This window comes from Lepisma saccharinum, chromosome 20 (assembly GCF_977018435.1).
Source record: "Lepisma saccharinum chromosome 20, izLepSacc3.1, whole genome shotgun sequence".
Classification (NCBI taxonomy): Eukaryota; Metazoa; Arthropoda; class Insecta; order Zygentoma; family Lepismatidae; genus Lepisma; species Lepisma saccharinum.
The window spans coordinates 54897565-54907280 of NC_139248.1; the positions used below are offsets into that span (position 1 = coordinate 54897565).

Here is a 9716-nt window from a genome sequence, read left to right on the forward strand (position 1 = left end):
AAAGGTAGTTTTTATTATTTTAATGTTCTGTGATACTTATTCATAATAATAATAATAATAATGTGCTTAAAAATAGAGAGACGACACATCTTCCTGATTTGAGAGTTCGAACCCAAATACTTCCCTCGTCAGAAAATATATATATTTTGTGCTTTGAGTCCACTTTGTGCACAGATAGGCTAATCGGGACGGAGCTTAAAGTGGGATCCGAATCACTATGTACCTCCACCGGGTATCGATCTAGGGGATCCCTTTATTACAAGGTGTTATTACTACGCTTTAAATATGTACATTGTATCCGTGCGTTCACATATGCATAAACTCGTACAACATTTTCAACGTAATGACACTCGAAAACACACACATTCCTTAATGTTATTTTAGGGTATAGGTTGCATAAACTAATTATCAGTACGGAAATGATTCGGGGTGGATGGTGGGGGTGGGGGAAGTTATCCCTCTAGGCTAGGCGTGGATCCACGGGGAGGGCGATAGGAACGACCGTTCCCGTCAAACAGGCTTTGGGATATGTTATTATTATTATTATTACATAATTATATATTATTATTTTAAGACTCAATGTTCCGTCTTTTATCACAAAGTTTAAGGGACTCGAGAATATATTTTTTTTAACTTTATGCTCAAGATAGGCTAATCGGAACTGGACCTACAGTTTAAATTTGGATCCTAACCACTTTGCAATACACCTTAAAGGGGAATCGAACCCGCGATACCCTGAGAATAGGTTATTCGTTTTCTTTTTTAATTTACTTTGTTCTTCATATCTGATCGTTCAGTTACCTTGTGAATGAATGGAATTATGATAACGATACACAATAATTACCATTTATTCCAGCCCTGGACCCCTAGTTTTGCAAAACTATACTCTAATCTCTAGAACATGGAAGTCAGCTTGGTTCCTGTTTACAGCAGCATATCTTGTTTGTATAAAACAATGCAAATATGTAGATTAGAATTAATTCTCGGTGAGGTACCCGATTGAATTTTGCACCTTCCAACTGTGACTTCTGGATCCGCCACTGCTCCAGGTAGTAAAATTTGTAAAGCATCCCCCAGCAGTCATGAGCCCCGTGTAGCTCGCTGCACTTTTTGACATTCGGATTCGATGTAGTGCAGGTGTATTCCAGTGTCAGGGTGGTGCAAGGAAATGACGTTCAACGAAGTAGACGGAAAGCGGTGTTCAAGTTCAGAAGATTCAACAAATGCCTGTCTGCTGCTTTAGACGGCCATTTGATTAGTTAGCACACCACGTGACCACCACACATGCACCGCTCCGGAACGTAGTGCAAACGGTGTAGACACCAAACACACTAGTTGACTCCAAATCAACGAACTGGACGGCTCGGTGTTGCACCGTGTAACCAACTAGAGTTGACGAGCTGTATCTTTGCGGGCGGCCTTGGCTACTCTGCGCATAGTGTGAGAGAGATACGTTTATGTAGTTGCCACCTACTCGCCCTTTGGGTGGTCAACAGCAAGGACAGAACGCAAGGATAATGACGCGCAGCCGGTAGCTCCCCCCCCCCTTGCTACTGCGCAGCCGACCTTGGGCAGGGTTCACCCGCAAATATACAGCTCGTCAACTCTAGATTCGGTGCAAAGAGAGTCAAAAGGCGCAGTGAACCCCTCTCCACCAAGAATCGAACAGTCATCCTTCACCCCATTTAAACAATGTCAACCTCGCCACAAGAACGTGCAGCAACCACTAACGTACGCAGGTTTTCCTTTCAGAAGGGTCTGGAATTCTAGAAAGGGGGTGGGGTACACAATAAAATAGTTTGCTATTAGCATCGAAATGTCTAAAACAAACAGCGAATCGTTAACATAACGATAATTTCCAATCCCTTCTCTGGACTAAAATTATGGATCCTATTTGTTGTGTTATCCACTTATGTCTTATCTTTCTTATCCACTCACCGTCAAAAAACCACCCTGCTTATAATTTATATTATTTTTGCAGAACCACTATTTTTATCACAAGTTGCCTGCAAGAACATAGTAATTATTATAAATTAAAAAGAAACGTCACTTACCTTACGTTTCATGTTTAACCTGATTCGGTAATCCTCGACGTCCAACTTCTAATTCCATATAACGGGCTACGACGATTACTCACACTAAAATAAATGCACAAGGGCACATTCCTTCACACAAAACAATATTAATTAAGCACACGAAATATCGTTTTAATGTTCATTTCAACAACCCACTAATAAGTGCCAAAAAGCAGTCTATTATACATAGATTACCACAACCTCAGACAAGCTACCGCTTGTTTTGCTGGACCTGACTGGCTACACGTGTTCGCCCACAAAGCCTCGCGCTGATGACGTCAAATTAAGTAACTCGCATTGACACTGCACTGGATGGATCTGAAACATGAAATTTGTGTGTTCTCTTTGGGGAACAAATCCGGTGGACACTTGATATTAAAGAGGTTAACAACTAGCTTATCAGGAAGACTTCAAACCTTTCTTTTCTTTGATATTTAGACATGTGTTGCTTTAAATTGACAAAGCAGAAAAAACAAGCACTACCTTCTGAATTTCAGAGCAAGTTATAAACCGGATGTGAATTAACGACAGGGAGAGGGGGATGAACAAATAGACCCAAGTGTCTCTAGCAACGGAAGGAAATTTTCATCCCGGCCAGGAATGATTTATCCATAAATAATATCTGCATTATAGGGATGGTTTTCTTGCTTTTGTTTGATTGGGGTGAGATTGATATAGGAACTGTTCGCCATTCTCCGACATGGTAAAACCTCAAATTATTATACGCAATCACTCAGAATTGTAGATTGTATCGGCTTTCTGTATCACGCATTTAATTGCAACGTTGATAGGACCGTGGAGATTTCTCAGAAGCTGATTAGCAGGGAATAGATTTTATGTAGCAAAATGTGGGAAATATGTAAATACATATTTAGTTATTTTCACAAAAATATGGAGTTAAATATGGAAAAAATTTGCAATAATATAAGACACTACACAAGCTCCATAAAATAGGGTACGCTTACATTGACACTACTTGTAGAACAACACAATATGTGTTCTCATTTTCTGTTTCCAAAACAATGAATAACAAAATTTTGTTGCAAGTGTTCGAACATGAATTTCCTTCTGTTATCTCTTAAAGTGGATGTATATGGACTAATACTTCGTTCAATATCGCACGAAGTAATGGGACTATACTTCAAATTTGCAAGAAATTCAACCAACTCTATCGATCACCCGCGGACATGTAGTTATTGCGCGAATATGGAGTGTATGTTGAGGAATGTTCTGTTCTAAAATATGGAAATAATATGTACAAATAACTAAAATATGAGCCAAAACCTAATATATGTAAAAATATGGAAAATAAAAACTGCAGTTTTCGAATCTCATGCAGAAAGATAATACAAAATATAACTGATTCCAGTTTCATACATAAATAAATCATGTATTTACATATAAATTCGTTCCCTTACGATCAGGTATTAACAATTTTGTGTATTAAACGTGCTTCATTCTCAAAGTTTTCTACTGTATAAAAGTCGGCAATTTCTTAGAAAGGGCAGTTTCTCTTATCTACATAAGTGTGAAGAGTCTCACTTCAAAGATAAATATGTCTAGAATTCGAGATTTTCAGTGCCGGAAAATCCTGAGCATTTCTCATCCCGAAAATATCCTTATTTTGTCGGGAAAGGGACATTTCCGATGGCGTAAATAACACGGTGCGGTGCGGTCACGGAATTATAGGAGGTATAGGTGATATATTTATATTTATTATAAATATATATTAATATTTATTGTGTAGTAGTTGTGGTGTGTGTGTGTTTATATTGTGTTATAGTTGTGATGTGTTTGTGTGTGTCTTGTGTAGTAGTTGTGATGTGTTTGTGTGTGTCTTGTGTAGTAGTTATGCTGTCTAATGTGTTTGTGTTCGTCTGGTGTAGTAATTGTGCTGTCTAATATGTTTGTGTTTGTCTTGTGTAGTAGTTCCTCCATTCATATCGGGGGTTAGGCGTAGAGCTGACAACTCTGCACTGTAAAAAGACATGTCAAGAAACAGAAATATAAGGCCATGGATGTTCCCAAGGTAAAATATTCCGGAGGTAAAATAGTCCCCCGTTCGGATCTCCGGGTGGGGACTACTTTGGGAGGTCCCTGGACTAAGGATAAGATCTACGTTAGGAATAAGGATATTAAATTAGGCACCTGGAATGTTCTGAGCCTTTACCGGCCTGGAGCATTTCAGTGTACAGTTAATGAGATAGTGAAGTATAAATTAGATGTAGTAGCTGTCCAGGAAGTTAGGTGGCCAGGAGAAGGAAATTGTAAAACTAAAAATTATACTTTTTTCTATGGTGGTATTGAAAATCATAATTTTGGAACAGGCTTTTTCATAAATAATAGAATTATCTCGGCTCTTAAAACAGTAGAATTTATTAATGATAGGATATCATATGCAGTTTTACAGGGTAGGTGGTGTAAAATTATTTTAATAAACATACATGCACCAACGGAAGATAAAGATGATAATACTAAAGATGATTTTTATACAGAGTTAGAATAGGTCTTTGATAAATTTTCTCAGTATGATATGAAAATTCTGTTAGGTGACTGTAATGCACAGATTGGCAAAGAAGAGACATTTAAACCCACGATTGGTAAAGAAAGTCTGCATGAATTAAGTAATGATAATGGTATAAGATTGATTACTTTTGCAACTTCAAAGAATTTAATTGTGAAAAGTAGCACTTTTAAACATAAAGATATCCATAAATATACCTGGTCTTCTCCAGATGGTAAAACTCATAATCAGATAGATCATATTCTCATTGATAAGAGAAGGCATACTAGTATAATTGACGTTCGTACACATAGAGGTGCTGACTGTGCCAGTGCATTATTTAGTAATTGCTAAATTAAGAGAAAGACTCTCAGTGATAAATCATAAGCAACAAAATCTAAAAGTTATAAAATTTGATACAGGAAAGTTTGCTGATGAAAGAATTAAGAAAGATTACCAAATTAAACTGTCAAATAGATTTGAGGTTTTGCAGGATTTAAATGATGATGAAAATATAAATGAAACAGACGTAAATAAGAATTGGGAGCACATACGTAATGCAATAGAATCAGCAGCTAAAGAAACTATAGGATACCATAAACCGAGAAAAAGTAAGCCATTGTTTGATAATGAATGTCATAATCTAATAGAAATAAGAAATCAGGCTAGACTTAGGTGGTTAAATAACTCGGATGATACAAATCTAAGCAATTATAATACAATAAAGCGAGAAGTTAACCGCACGTTTAGAAGTAAAAAAAGAGATTACTTGAAAAGCAAAATTAACGAAATTGAAACAAACAGCAAAAATAAAAATATCAGAGATTTATATAAAGGTGTAAATGAATTTAGAAAGGGGTGGCAACCTAAAGTAAACTTGATAAAAGATAAAGACGGTGATTTTCTAGCTGACCCAAGCGATATTCTAAATAGATGGAAGAACTATTTTAATGACCTTTTAAATGTCCATGTAGGAGATAAATCAGAAGTAAATGAAGTTCACACAGCAGAACCTTTAGTTCCAGAACCTAACTTGACTGAAGTTAAAGATGCTATTAAAAGGCTTAAGAATAACAAAGCACCTGGCATTGATTTAATACCAGCTGAGTTAATTAAATATGGTGGAAATTCATTAATATGTCAAATTCATAAATTAATTTGTTTAATATGGAATAAAGAAGAAATCCCTCAACAGTGGAAAGAGTCCATAATTGTTCCTGTGTTTAAAAAAGGTGATAAAATGAACTGCAATAATTACCGTGTAATTTCTCTACTCTCAACAACATACAAAATATTGTCTAACATTCTTTTAACAAGACTAACCCCATATGCTAATGAAATTATAGGTGATTATCAATGTGGATTTAAACGTAACAGATCAACTACAGATCTAATTTTTCACATCAGACAGACACTTGAAAAAAGTGGGAATATAATCAAAATGTCCATCAGGTATTCATTGATTTCAAAAAAGCATATGATTCGGTCAAAAGAGATAAATTATATAATATATTAGTAGAGTTTGGAATACCTAAGAAGCTTGTTAGTATGATAAAAATATGCACCAGTGAAACAGAAAGTAAAATTTGTGTGGGTAATAATATGTCTGACAAATTTATAATTCACGATGGGTTAAAACAAGGAGATGCATTATCTCCATTGCTCTTTAATTTTGCCTTAGAATATGCTGTAAGGAAGGTAAAAGAAACTAAAGAAGGACTAAAATTAAATGGTGTGACTCAGTTGTTAGCATATGCAGATGATGTAGACTTACTGGGGGATGATATAAATACGATTAAGAATAATGCTAAAATATTTTTCAAAACTGCTAAAGAGATAGGTTTGGAAGTTAACAAAGAGAAAACTAAATATATGCTTACAGGCCGAAACCAAGTGTTAGGTAATAATCAAAATCTAATTATTGATAACAACTCGTTTGAACCAGTTTCCAAATTCAAATACTTAGGAGTAATATTAACAAATGAAAATTATATTAAAGAGGAAATAAAAAGTAGGCTTAATTCAGGAAGTGCATGTTACTTCTCTCTTCATAAACTTTTGTCTTCTCGTTTAATATCTAAGAAACTAAAAGTTAAAATATACAAAACAGTAATTTTGCCTGTAGTATTATTTGGGTGTGAAACTTGGTCCCTTACATTAAAAGAGGAACATAAATTGAGAGTATTTGAAAATAAGATCCTTAGGAAAATCTTTGGACCTAAAAGGGATGAGGAGACAGGTGAGTGGAGAAGGTTACATAATTTAGAACTACATAATTTGTATTCATGTCCAGATATTATTAGAATAATTAAATCAAGAAGACTTAGGTGGGCAGGCCATGTGGCACGAATGGGAGAGGAAAGAGGAGTTTACAGGATTCTTGTTGGGAAAGCAGATGGTAAGAGACCTGTAGGAAGGCCAAGACGAAGATGGAGGGACAACGTTGAGATGGACCTAAAGGAAATCGGTAGGGATGGAAAAGAGTATATAGATCTTGCTCAAGATAGGGACAGATGGAAGGCCTGTGTTGCTGCAGCCATGAACCTTCGGGTTTAAGAAGGCTAGAGAGTTAGTTAGTTAGTTAGATAGGTGATATATTTATAACCTTTTTCAGGCATCTAATGTTGTTTTATTTATGAGAACACAAAAAATGTGCCGAATTCAAATAATGTTGAAAATTGAAGTTTTTCACTTTATGCACAGATAGGCTATTCAGGACTGGAGCTTAAGTGGAATCCGAATCACAATATGTCTCCACCGGGTATCGAACCCGAGAGTCTTGGAGCATTGTCATGGTGAAGCATTCATCATATATTCATATGTAATTTTCTAGTTTGTCTGTTGTCTTAACCTTTCGTACAAGTTTTTACATTGATTCAAATTACTTGTAGGTATTTTAATATTTGTATATTCCTAATATAACATGAATGTCGGCATGAATTAATATTTTAGAAAATAAAGCTTTTTTTTAATCCAGTAGGGGCGCACAACTGAAAGTTGCACAGCGTATTAGTTATGCTACTGGACATTTCCCATGCCCCCCCCCCCACTGAAATTCCTGTCACAATCTGGTTGTTGTGGATGCAAAATGAAAATGATATGGCAGAGGTAGGGGTCTATTGTTGGAATGTTCTTTAACGCCTCTATGATATTAATTCTAACTTGTTTGAGTATTCTCCGATACTCAGAAATTTACTACGAGATGAAGCAAGTCTTGAAGCTTTCCTGGCGACGAATGATGAATAAATTCTCTCGGGCTATCGAGCAGGTCAATTCTGGAAAAGGTTTCCGAGCTTTCGAGAGCTAAGTGAAGATGAGAGTGACGTTAGCAGCTCTCGAAAGCTCGGAAACTTTTCCAGAATTGACCTGCTCGATAGCCCGAGCGAATTTATTCATCATTACTGCGAGACGTCTGTGAGGAGGAAATGCACTTTTAAAATTTCATCTCCCATGTATCCAAATCGTCCAGGGACACAATTAAAAGTGAAATAGCTGAGGGGGGATACAGCCTCCCCCCTATCGAGCACTGGTGTTGGTTTAAATTGATGAGGAAACTGAGAAACAAGCACTACCTTCGGAATTTCAAAGCAAGTTATAAACCGGATGTGAATTAATGGGAAGGGGAGACCAAATAGATCCCAAAGTGTCTAGCAAGGGATGAAAATTTTCATCCCCGTCAGGAATGGTTTTACCATAAATAACAATCCGCATTTTAGATAAGTTTTTTCATATTAAATATTCTAACCGAATTTGAGTATTTTCATCTCCCAGTTTTCTCAAGAGAGCTGTTTACGAGCTTCAATGTGTAAAATATTTACAGAACTTACTACCATAGAATATTTTCTTTTTTTAAGTCAGACATTTTCCTAAGAATACATTTCCTCTATCTTGTAAATTTGATAAATTGGAGTTTCGTCCATCTGGTTCTCATACGACGAATGCTATACTGGTAGACGTGCTTATCGGAGAAAAATTACAGCCCTCAAGAATCTTCTTTGATACTCTGAAAATAACTTTCTCCTTAGACCAAATTAAATATACAGAAATTAAAACTTGGAAAATTACTCCAGAGTACGCTGAACAAAGCCCACAGGATGAGAGAACCAACGGAGACAATCTTTTCGACTCCAGACTGTGTGTGTTTCAAAGTGCAAAAAATGGTGAATTTTGCTGTCATGACACCTTCTGCCATCAACAATCACAGTTTACTCGTAGTTCAGGGAGAGCCAAAGAATGGGATATTCATTTGGGAAACCTGATGGTAAGATACCTGAAGGAAGGCCAAGATGAAGATGGAGGGATAACGTTGAGATGGACCTAAAGGAAATCGATAAAGATTGATCTTGCCCAGGATAGGGGCAGATGGAAGGCGTGTGTTGCTGCAGCCTTCGGGTTTAAGAAGGCTCGAGAGTTAGTTAACCGTTGGCGATCATTAGGTATATATATATTATTAACTTACGTTTTGCAAGTATCAAGGTGATACTAGATACTCGCAAAACTTAAGTTAATATATTTTATACATATATATTTAAACTTGTGAGTAATTCGCACAACTTTCATCATGAATATGAGATCATTAGGTTTACGCATGCCTAGGCTTTATCAGAGATGTAGGTAAAATGTGTTTACACTCCATGATGTAAACACCTAAACCACACATGATAAAAATATCAATCTCGTAGTAGATATAGAAGAATCATAAAAAAAAATAAGCAACAAAGGTTGAGCGATTGTAGTTGAATCGCTTCATAGGGAGTGATCTCAAGCTGACCGGTAAGACAATTTCAAAATTTCTCTTTCGAAAACCAATAAGATATATTCAAATAGTGAAAAAGTGAGTTTAAAATTCATTATAAACATTCAAGTGAATCTTTGTGTGTTTTACTTCTTTTGTCTAGACATCTGTTTTGTGGCACTGTATGCAGGTTTTCTTTTAACACAACTATCTAGACAATAGCAAAAGCAAACTAAATGAAAATTCACTTGAATGCCGTAGAAGTAATTCTAAACATATGTACTCGTTCACTTCTTGTAATACCGTAGCAATTTTCAGAAGAAAAAAAAAAAAAAAAAGTCTGGTGACACCTTTGCATATTTAAAAGTTGAGTAAAAAGGTGCTTGCAAAATTAAACAATAAA

General features: G+C 36.0%; 1 long non-coding RNA gene across 1 annotated transcript in view; it reads right to left on the bottom strand.

Annotated features, from left to right (window-relative positions):
- Positions 1 to 2296, bottom strand: part of LOC146003626 (uncharacterized) — a 272276-nt gene extending 269980 nt beyond the window's left edge. The window contains exon 1 of the long non-coding RNA XR_014443841.1: positions 2055 to 2296. This is a non-coding gene — a long non-coding RNA (uncharacterized LOC146003626). The remainder of the gene's footprint in view (positions 1 to 2054) is intronic.
- Between the last annotated feature and the right edge of the window lie 7420 nt (positions 2297 to 9716).